The following is an 11,425-nucleotide window of genomic DNA, read 5'->3' as shown; positions in this document are numbered from 1 at the left end:
CCGGATTGCAACAATTTAAAAATAGCAGATAGCCATTGCACTACAGAAGGCACAGTTTACTCTGTGGCCAGCAACCTGCTAATGCATTCTCTTGCACAACAACTGCCTGCTGGTGGAAAACTTTTTGCAAAGTAATTTAGGATAACCATGAGGACTAGACACTTGCTGGATACCCAGCATGCCCTCTGTTCTGCACCAATTCCCAGACTCCGCCCATAAACTCACATCAGGGCCTCTGGCTATATACTGTCCTGATACCTGTATACTTCACTTCATAGTTTTGCAAAATAATAATAATAAAAATATTAGTGGCAATGAAACTAGAGCTCTCCTGCTCAAGAGCCAATTTGCCAGGACGGCCTGGGAATCCCCTTGGAAAGGCGGGGGGGGGGCGGGTTTGAAAGATTTTATGCTTGCTCACTCCAATTCCACTGACTTAAAGGATTAAAGGGTTGAAGAAAAGAAGAAGCAGGAAACTGAAGTTGACATGAATGCCGCACAACTGTTGAAGTGTATACTCTCCTCCCTCTAGCTTCCCCCTTTTCTTTCCCAGTTAATGAATAACTCTGGACGTTGTAACTTATCTTGTTTGTACTTGGGGGGGGGGATGCACTTGGGCAGTATCCCTTAATTGGTGTCTTAAGCATGTCAGACATATCTGTCTTATCACAAAGCTTGTAAAAAAAAATGAAGAGCAGGGCTCCCCCAGATGTAGGAGTAGGGGTGGGCTGCTTTGACTTTTGAGATTAAATACTTTGTAGAGATCAGGCCATGCTCTCTCTGTGTGTGTCACACACACACACACACACACACACACTTTCCATTTATTCTAGGAAAGTTTGCTCATACAAAGCAATGCAGAGAGAGACATTACTTTTCTTCCAAACAGAAAAAGGAATGGATGCCAATTCTTCTACTGAGCTTGAGTTCTCAGTACAGCCTAGAAAACCCTCTTGGCATTGGCCAGCTGACTGCTGTTTTTCTTAGGTCCTGCCAGAAGGGGTCGCTGCGGTGCACAGATTTCAAAGCTAGATACGTGAAGGGGAAGAGGAAGATGCTTTGGAAACAGAACTAAAGGAGAGAGATATTTGGTAAGCTTCCCACCTCCCCTTCTTTAGAAATGTGATGTTTGGCTAAAGTCTAAGCGGAAGTCCTTCCATTGTTGCCACAGCCTTTTTGTGAGTCTAATCCCTCACGCAGGACATTCGATCCTCAAGCCCATGCTATTTCCCCACAGTGTATTATGGATGGCAAGCTAGCTCGGGGATTAGAAACACATAAAATGTTCAAAAAAACATTTGTTGAGATTTCCCATGCACACTGATGCAGATGGACAGTTAGATTCCACTGCTGGAATTCAAAGCCGTCCATTGCCACAGTGTGCAACAATGACTACCGTATGGGGAACAGAGGTGTTTGCAAAAATAACATTTTCACAGTTAATAATGGCTGCTTCTGTTAATTAACTCTTTCAAGAATGTGCATCAAACTAAGTTATACTTAGAGTAGACCCACTCAAATCAATACGCTTCAATTCATTGTGCCCATTAATTTCAATGGGTTTACTCTGGGTAGGTCTAGCAGATATAACCTACTGTATCCCCTTTCAGGTGGGTAAGGCTGCTTCTACACACTGCTCCTGGGGGCCCACAAACAGGCAAAGGATATACTTTATTCAATAGGTTATTGAAGTCAATGAGCAAAGAACTGGGGTTTGAGAGTTGAAATCAAACCCCAGTTCTATGCTCACACATTTCTTCAGAGCCCTCTCTTGCCTCAGGCTTCTGTCATCTCTGCCTTTCCCCTCAAATTTCTTCTATATCCCTTTTGCATCTCAATTCATTGCCTACACTGTACCCTTCCTTCTGCACCCAAGTTTCTAGACTCCTTGTTCCTCAGATCCCCTACTTCCTGAGAACTTTTCTTGTCCTTGGCCTGCTCCACAAATCTCCTCCTGTTCCTGTGGCCTCTGTGATATTTTGTTACATCCCAGCCAAACCAACAAATTCTCCTTCCTATGATAATCCTGGACTGTAAACATTCCAGAAAACTTACTGTCTTTCCTGTGGAACTGGAAAGCTTGTGAACTCTTAAGCCACCCCACCAGATCAGCCAATCTGAGGATTCATTGCCAAAATAGTGCAAATTTCCTGTTGAGGGCATTGCAGTTTAGGCATGGGGCTTGTCCATTCCTGTAGGTCTTTGTCATGCTTCTTTAGGATCTTGCTTCCTTCTTCGTTCTAGCAGTAATCAAAAGAGGAATCCCTCTTTCCTCTACTCAAGTGAGTAATATACATGTGACCCACATTTCTCATTGATGAAAATGCTTCCATTCATTTGCCTTAGAACAACGTATATACACATTTTACAGATGAGGAACTGAATCTGGGAGGTGTTGTCCTGATGCTGAGCTAAGATGTGAAGCCAAATATTCGGGGCAGATCCACACCATCCATTTAAGGCCCATCCAAAGCACATTTAAAGCTTATTTCTTTCTCCAAAGAATCCTAGGAACTGTAGATTGTTAAAGGTACTGTGAATTGCTGTTCTGTGAGGGGGGGAAACTACAGTTCCCAGAATTCTTTGGAGAAGTCGTGTGCTTTAAATATGTGTCGGATGGGCTTTCAGTGTATGGGGTGGATCTGCCCATGGTCACCAGCCACACATATGATCCTTAGATACCATTTTCTCTCATTTTTATTTCTATGTATTATTTCTATTTTTATTCATTTATTTTTATTCATTTTCTATTATTCATTTTCTATTTTTATTCATTTTTATTTCTATTTTTATTTCTAGGTAAAGGTAAAGGGGCCCCTGACCATCAGGTCCAGTCGTGTCCGACTCTGGGGTTGCGGCGCTCATCTCGCTCTATAGGCCGTTTGTCCGCAGACAGCTTCCAGGTCATGTGGCCAGCATGACAAAGCTCCTTCTGGCGAACCAGAGCAGCGCACGGAAACACCGTTTACCTTCCCGCCAGAGCGGTCCCTATTTATCTACTTGCACTTTGATGTGCTTTCGAACTGCTAGGTGGGCAGGAGCTGGGACTGAGCAACGGGAGCTCACCCCGTTACAGGGATTCAACCCACCGACCTTCTGATCAGCAAGCCCTAGACTCTGTGGTTTAACCCACAGCGCTACCTGGGTCCCTATTTTATTTCTACATATACACAAATTCTGCTTGTTTTAGAGCTCAGCCTCCCCTAAATAAAGAATTTCTTTTTTTAAAAAAAATTGAGAAACCTTTTGAGATCTCTCATTTACTCACCCCATTCCAAAGGAAAGGCCACATTGCAGAGTTTTCTCAGAATATAGCACACCATTTTTGTAATGGCCCCCATCTCCCCCCTGCCACATATGTGCACTGATGTCCTCCAAAAAAAAAAGCTACGTCTCAGAGATTGCAGGTGATGCACAATTGTTGTCAGGCATTAGTAGCAAAAAAGAAAACCTGGCAGGGGGTAGGAACTGTGGTCTAGCCACTGCTGAGGAAACTATTGGAGAAACTTCTTGAGAATTTATCCTGTACCTGGAGAAATTTGATTAAATGCTCCCCCTGCTCACCATTTCTCTGCCTTCAAATAGGATGGAGATTTCTGATCGGTCCATTTGCACACAGCTCCTGTTTATTTGCACACATTATGAATCACTTTTTCGAATGAGCCTTAATCTTCTCCATTAGTTCCATCAAGGAAAAGCATCATCCTTCTCAAAAGAGGCATTACACAAAAACGAGAAGCCTGTCAGCCCGACAATAAGCACATTTATTCAAAAGTCGGTCCCTCTCCTTTCAATGGACTTTTCTGGTAAAATGTGCTTAGGTTGGCAGTCTATCCTTGCAATTCACTTTGTGCAGCATGGAATTTGACTCCAACCATTTGTGCAGAAAAGGCAATGAGGCAGGACTAATCTTACCAACTAAGATAGTTACCGTCCCGTAAAAACTAAGATCTCAAAGAGGGAGATAAGTTGGCTCTCCAATTAATCTGGCCACCAAGGGTGTTTCATTGAGAAGTAATTTCTTTTTTTAAAAAAAACTTCCTTACATTTGGTAGATCATTTAGCACATTCAGAACAAGCTTCAGATTCCCAGTCAGAAGCCATCTCAAAGCCTTCATAGAGGTGGATTTGTGTCATAATTATATTATAGCTTTGAAAGAACTATACCATATTGGAGAGAAGATGACTACCATCCAATATTGGACAGACATGAATGAATGTTTTCATGGAAACTACTGAACAGAGTCAACATTTAGGAATCAACATACCAGAAAATATTTAACCCCACAGTGTTTAATAAATATGTGATAATCAGACAGGGAAATTGACTTCATTGAACCCCACCCATCATGATATTTTAGAACCTCTAAACCGTGATGGAAAATGGTGCAGAGTAGGTTTTCGTCTCACCACATCAGGAACATAGGAAGCTGCCTTATACAGTGGAACCTCGGTTTATGAACACCTCAGTTTACAAATTTTCGGTTTACGAACGCTGCGGACCCATCTGGAATGAATTAATTCACTTTCCATTACTTTCAATGGGAAAGTTTGCTTCAGTTTCTGAACACTTCAGTTTATGAACAGACTTCCAGAACCAATTACACCCATGCTTCGGGTTAAGTACGCTTCAGGTTGAGTACTCCGCGGACCCGTCTGGAACGGATTAATCCACTTTCCATTACTTTCAATGGGAAAGTTCGCTTCAGTTTATGAACGCTTCAGTTTAAGTACTCCATGGACCGTCTGGAACAGATTAATCCACTTTCCATTACTTTCAATGGGAAAGTTTGCTTCAGTTAATGAACGCTTCAGTTTATGAACAGACTTCCGGAACCAATTGTGTTCATAAACCGAGGTACCACTGTATTGAGTTAGACCATTGGCCAATCTATCTCAGTATTGCCGAGGTTGTCTGGCAGTGGCTCTCCTGAATTTCAGACAGGGTTCTCTCGCAACCCCACCTGGAGATGCCGGGGACCGAACCAGGGGAAAGGTTCTAGCTGGTGTTATATTTCCCATTACAGAGCACGCTAGAACACCGAGCATTGTTTTATTCAGAGCAGTCGAGGAGCTGAATCACAAACTGAAGCAGAGAATGCACAGAGCGACTCACAAACAGACTGGAATATTCATACACACAGAGATTCATGGTGAATCTTGGGGTCTGTGCACACTCCTCGTATATATCCAGCTCTTGGCCATTTGTCATTTGGAGCAGGAATGGATGCCCTCCTAATAGTTTTCTGCAGAGGTAGAGTGTTTCATTTGGGAAACTACTCTTTTGTTCTCCCTGAATATTGACTGATATCCAATGTATATGTTATTTTTATAATATAAATAATATCATGCTCAGCATACCACACTTGCTGACCATCGTACAAATTTTTTACAATCAGAAGAAAGGCTGTTTGTGCATTTTTATCGATATCCTAAGATTGTGCCAAGCATCATGGTATTCCTGGAGTGAATACCCTTTCTTCCTTTCCTCCCCCCCATCTCTGTGAAGGCTTCCTTTAATAGCTCTGAATTGTGGGCAAAGCATAAATATGGCTTTTCTGTGGCTAGGACTATCACCCATCTTATTTATGACTGACCTGGTTGGGTACCGGTGACCTTGGGGAGTTTAATTGAGGCTGGGATTATATGACACAGCTTGAAGCCACCTGAATTTAAAGGGTGCAACACATATGCTCTCATTTCGATTCTCCTGTGTGAATGGCACCACTGTTCTTATCTCTTGGAATAATGTCTAAATATGTAAGCCATATGACAGTAAAATGGCCTCCCAGTGCCACTGGAATCCTGCTGCCTTCCCTAGCAATTTCCCCCCTTCTTATATCATTTTTTTTTTACAGCCAACTCTTAACTTTTTTATGAATGTGATTTTGGCAAAGAATTGAGCTTGTAAAATATAGGTGGGAGGGGGAAGGAGGGGGGAGATACATGGACACAATGTACTTAGCTCTCTGCATTGAGATTGTATTTAACATCCCTTTAATTAAATTGTTAACATGCCTGATGAATGTCCCTTCTTTTCACCCTGCCCATTTCACTGAAAAGTAATAAATTCTTAAAGTCACTTAATGCAACTGAATTTTTTTTTGTTGGGGGGTGAGATTGAGAAAGCAGGGAACGCTCATAAGAATAAAGGGTAGAATAAAGCGGAATGGCTGAGAGATCAGCTAGCCAGTGTGATATTTTCTCACTGGTGGCTGTCCCAAGATAGATATAAACAGCTCTACTTACGTTTGCCTGAATTTGCAGGATAAAAAGAGAACACCATTGCTGTTGTTTTGTTTTATGGCACAGACAATTGCCACTAGACACTGAACAGATGATCTTCAACTTATATCATTTACATTCTCAGTCGATCTTCTTCTAACCAGAGTCCTCAATGGGCTTATATATATTTTTCCCCCTTGCAGCCAAACCCAGGACCAGAAATCAGTGGAGTCAAGGAACTGCAAGGCCCATAACCGTTAAGAGCCTTAACCACCGAAGCTGATCATCACCATAAGGGGCAGGGGAAATATTTTGTGCAGTTCACATATTAATGCAGACTTACTTAATTCACACTCCCCTCACAAAAAAAACATGAATTAAAATGTTATCCTTTGAAATTTGCACTTCTCTAGTATTTGCAATGAAGTTCCCCATCCATTCCCCCCCCCCTGAATTATGTATATTAGGAGAAAGTCTGGGGGGAAATGCATGTATTAGTGAAAATAGCAGGTTTCATTTTTAACAAAATGCAAACTGATGTCAAAATATGGCCAACTGAATTTAAGATAGGAAAAAGGGAGAAACTTAGAAAAACCGAAACTGCCATTTTCATCCAACCCATTTACCTTTGGGATTCTTCCATGGTCTAGGCCATTTTCTTAAAAGGCTATTTTGGGGGCTTCACCTGAACTGTTGGAAAATCTCAACCTTAACTGCCCTTTGGAAAATAAGTGACAAAGTGCCTCCCCCACACCAATGTGACCAACAAGAAGGGAGGGGAACTTCAGATACAACTGGGGAACCAACCCACTGTATTTCCATATTGTTTAAGGAAGCAATAGGCTTGGGTCCTACTCATTCCAGATCCAGCTCTGCTGGAATATAGGAAGCTGCCTATATACTGAGTCAGACCACAGGTCCATCTAGCTCAGTGTTGTCAACAGTACATTGATTGACAGCAGCTTTCCAGAGGTCTCTCCTTGCCCTACCTGGAGATGCTGAGAATTGAACCTGGGACTTTCTGCTTGCAAAGCATGGATTCTGCCACTGACCCTCTCCTGAGCCGTGGTCATTGGGAAGGGCAAGGGTTGAGGGAAGACTTCAGAAACTGACACCTCAATATGCTCAAGGATCCTTGAAGAGGAGTCATCTCTTCTCCATATGGATTCAGTTGCCATTGTACTTTTGTCTCTCCTGACCTATTTTCTGGGGGTGGGAGACGCTCTCCTAAAAACTCATGAGAGCAGCTGGACATGTCTGAAACAGCAAGAGCCTGCTGGAGATGCAGTGAGTGCTGCAAGAGAAGTTCTAATTGTTGCCAAAGTGTTGTGATCAAAACAGCTTGTGGTGTGAGAGCCACAGAAGAGGCTGTGACTGCCAGCATCATTAGGACTAATCTGTAGGCCTGGTGAAAGGAGGTGACAATAGGGAACGGGCATGTCCTAAACCGAAGGGATGTTGGCAGTGATGTAGTGCTGGGTTCAGAAGTGTCTGGTTCCTCCGTGATAGCCACAGCCACACACCCTTACAGCCACACCCCTTTCAAAGATTATACGACCTTCTGAGATTATAAAGGAATCTTATAATTATATATTATTAATAATAAGGGATGCATTTCAATGACCGTTGCAGATGTCCATGCACTGCCTTTCAAGTAGATCTACTTCAATATCTTCTTTGGGATGACTTAAATAGTGTTTTCCTTGAAGTTCCATTGTAGGTAACAGAACTTGCACACCATTCTCTTGAAATGGGAGCAGCTCCTGCCTTCAATGTTCCTTAATGCTTTGCGCTGGAGTATGCAGAACACCTCCTCCTTTGTGTTCTCCCTGCATGCCTTCTCCAGAGTGACTCCAGGAGCCAATCCTCAGCGGAAGACTCACCTTCATTCACTCTGGTTGGCTCCAACCAGCATAAAAAGTGAGAAGACATCTTCTCAGTGGCTAAAAAGCCCCCCTTTCATACAGATTGGGATGCGCTAGGATGCTGCAGAAATAGCAAAGGGTCTTTCAGGGCAGTCTGGAGCAGGTCGGGCGCCCTGGCGCTGAGGCGCAGAGATCGCTCCGGCGCCCCCGCCCTCGCAGCGTCCCGCCTCCCGACCCGGCGCCCTGGCAGGCCGTGCCACCGGGACCTTACCCAGAACCAGCCCTGGGGTCTTTGACCCCACTCCCTATGACTCCAGACCACTACAGTCATACCTCGGGTTATCGCTTCTTCAGGTCGCGTCTTTTCGGGTTCCGCTCCGCACCGAAGCCGGAAGTACCGGAATGCATTACTTCCGGGTTTTGGAGCACATGCATGCGCAGAAGCGCTAAATCACGCTTTGTGCATGCACAGAAGTGCCGAATCGAGACCCACACATGCACATATGCGGGTTGTGAACTCTGCGGGTTGCGAACGTGCCTCCTGCACGGATCACGTTCGCAACCCGAGCGTCCACTGTACATCTCTGTTTACTGCATGGGCAGAATGTCAGCAGACAAATAGAGAAGTCTGGTAGGCCAGATTAGATACACAGGCTAGAGGTTCCCCATGCCTGTCCTCGATGATATACATCATGATAAGATTTCTGTGTAGGCAAAGTGGGATCGTACATGTTGTTTTACTATCCAGGTTTAATAAAGCGCTCCTTAAGAATGCTGTGAAGCATTTACCATAGGTTGACCCGTACCTCTTTCAAGAGCTAATGGGAGAACAATCTCTTAAGAACAGACATGTTACACCTCTGAAGAAGTAAAGGAAACAACAAAAAGTATCTGAAAAAGCAGGTCTCTTATTTATTACATTTTAATAGAAACTCACTGCTGCCTTATCTGATGCTATTCGGGTTAGGTTCCATGGTTTGTATGTGTTTGACCAAATTCCCTTATCTTCTCATTGCTTGTGTTCTGCTCCGCTAGCATCCAAGGCATGCTGATATACTTATCTCCTGTTTTATAATAAAGCTTTGGCTTCCATGAGCTGGAAGGGAAGGAGAGAAAAAAGGGGGAGAGCAATTTAGAAGATGCCGAACTTATCAGGGGTCCGACTTGTCAAGTCCATAGGTATTTTTAGTCAAGCTGAAGGGGAAGGGGGAAAAAACCAACACTTGTGCTGGAGTAGATTTATGCAGGGAAGTGAATTTAGCTTATTTAAAGGTTCAGTATCAGGAGATTAGATCTCAAGGGTTTTTTTATCTTCTTTTTTCCCTGAGTCAGTGAAGTATATACAGAAAGTCCTCAGAGGCAGATCTACCAAAATACTAACTAGCTAATCCACCCAGCAATAAATGGCAAAGCAGAAATGGACTGGGCATCCAAGCGAAATGCCCCAATCAATAGAAAGTTAGATTGGTTACTTTTATATTAAGCCACCTCATTACCTATGGTTAACAAGCCCACTTTAAACCATGGTTTGTGAAGTTGGCTTGCTTACTTGGCGTTGTGTTGAGACCTATTCTTCGAGGTCTTGAAAGTTTTCTTCCCCTGTGAAAGAGGTTTCCTTTCTACTCTTATATTAAGCCATTTCATTACCAACGGTAAAGCCAGCTTCAAAGTATGGTGGATGAAGCTGGCCTGTTTGCTTAGCACAGTGCCAAAACATGTTATCCAATTTCTAGGTATTTATCTAGGAAAGAAGGTTCCATTTTTCTATTATAATAATAATAATAATAATAATAATAATAATAATAATAATAATTTATTATTTATACCCCGCCCATCTGGCCGGGTTCCCCCAGCCACTCTGGGCGGCTTCCAACAAAATATTAAAATACAGAAATCCAAGCTGCTTTATGATTCCTTTAACTTATCATCTTGTAGGGTGGTCAAGGACAGTGTATGCCTGCTTTTCTTTCCAGTAAACACATTTACCTAACACTATGAAGACTCCCCAGCGGCCCACACTTCTTCTGAGACCTCTGCAGTGTTTTAGATAGGAGTCTTTCTCAGCCTTACCTGCAGATGTCAAACACTGAACCTGGGAGAGCCTTTTACTTGCAAAGCACTGGGCTGTGCCCCTCCACCAAAGGGTATTGTAAAGACATGAAAAGCTGCTTTAGACCATCAGGCCATTGGTCTTTGTAATACAACATAGATCTTTCTTTCTTAAATATATAGATTTTTCATGAATTATAGCTCCTTTAGATAACTCTAGAAGTTTTAAGACCTGTGAAGCTTTGGGGCCACACTGAGTTTTGTTCTAAAGTTGTTAGTTTTCTGCTTTATGCGATGTTATGGTTTTATTTTTGTATACAGCTGCAGACCCTCCAAGTGTCCCTATTTTCCAGGGACAGAAGTTTCCTGGATTTACAGAAGTTGTCCCAGCTTCTGAATTGATCCCAGGATGTTCCGCTTTTCCTTAAGACTTTCCTATTTTCATTGGATAAATGTTGGAGGGTATGGAGTTATCTGACCCCAGAGCCATATGAAGGCAGCCCTGTATGGGGATTTAAAAAAAAAAAGTTTAATGTTTAATTGTGTTAATATTTATGTTGGAGGCCGCCTAGAATGGCTGGAGCAACCCAGTCAGTGGGTGGGGCATAAATAGTAAAATTATTATTCTGGAATAGGATGTCGCTATTTTCATCGGAGAAATGTTGGAGGGTGTGTAACTGTTCTTCTCTTCTTTATTTGTAAGCTACTCAGAGAACTTTAGTAAATGGGTGCATGGTATAAAATAAATGAATAAATAAAAATGACTATATTATTAATAATCAATCAATCAATCAATCAATCAAATAGTACTCTGTAGATTTGTAATCTGTCTTTTCCCCTGACAGGACTCAAGGTGGCTTACAGATTAAAACAAAAACTGTAGAAAAATCAACCATTAAAATTCAATTAAACACTGATAGAATTACAACCACATACATATATAAAATCTGTTTAAAACATACCAAGAATTACAATAAAAACAGCACAGCACCAGCCATTTCATTAAAAGAAGTCGGTTCTCAAAAGCCTGTTGGAACAAGAAAGTCTTCACCTATCAGTAGAAGGAGAGCTAGGAGGGAGCCAGCCCAGCTTCCTTAGGGAGTTCCAAAGTCTGAGAGCAGCCAAGTAGAAGGCCCTCTCCTGTGTGTGTCTCTGAGAGTAGTGGGACCAAGAGAAGGGCCTCCTTCCAAAGGGAAAGTTCATATGAGGGAATAGGTTCTTTCAGATAGCTTGGACCTAAGTCTAAACCTATGGCACCTTTTAGCATCTTGGCACCTGCCACATTT

Source organism: Zootoca vivipara, chromosome 14, assembly GCF_963506605.1.
Source record: "Zootoca vivipara chromosome 14, rZooViv1.1, whole genome shotgun sequence".
Taxonomy (NCBI): Eukaryota; Metazoa; Chordata; class Lepidosauria; order Squamata; family Lacertidae; genus Zootoca; species Zootoca vivipara.
This window is presented reverse-complemented; position numbering follows the sequence as displayed.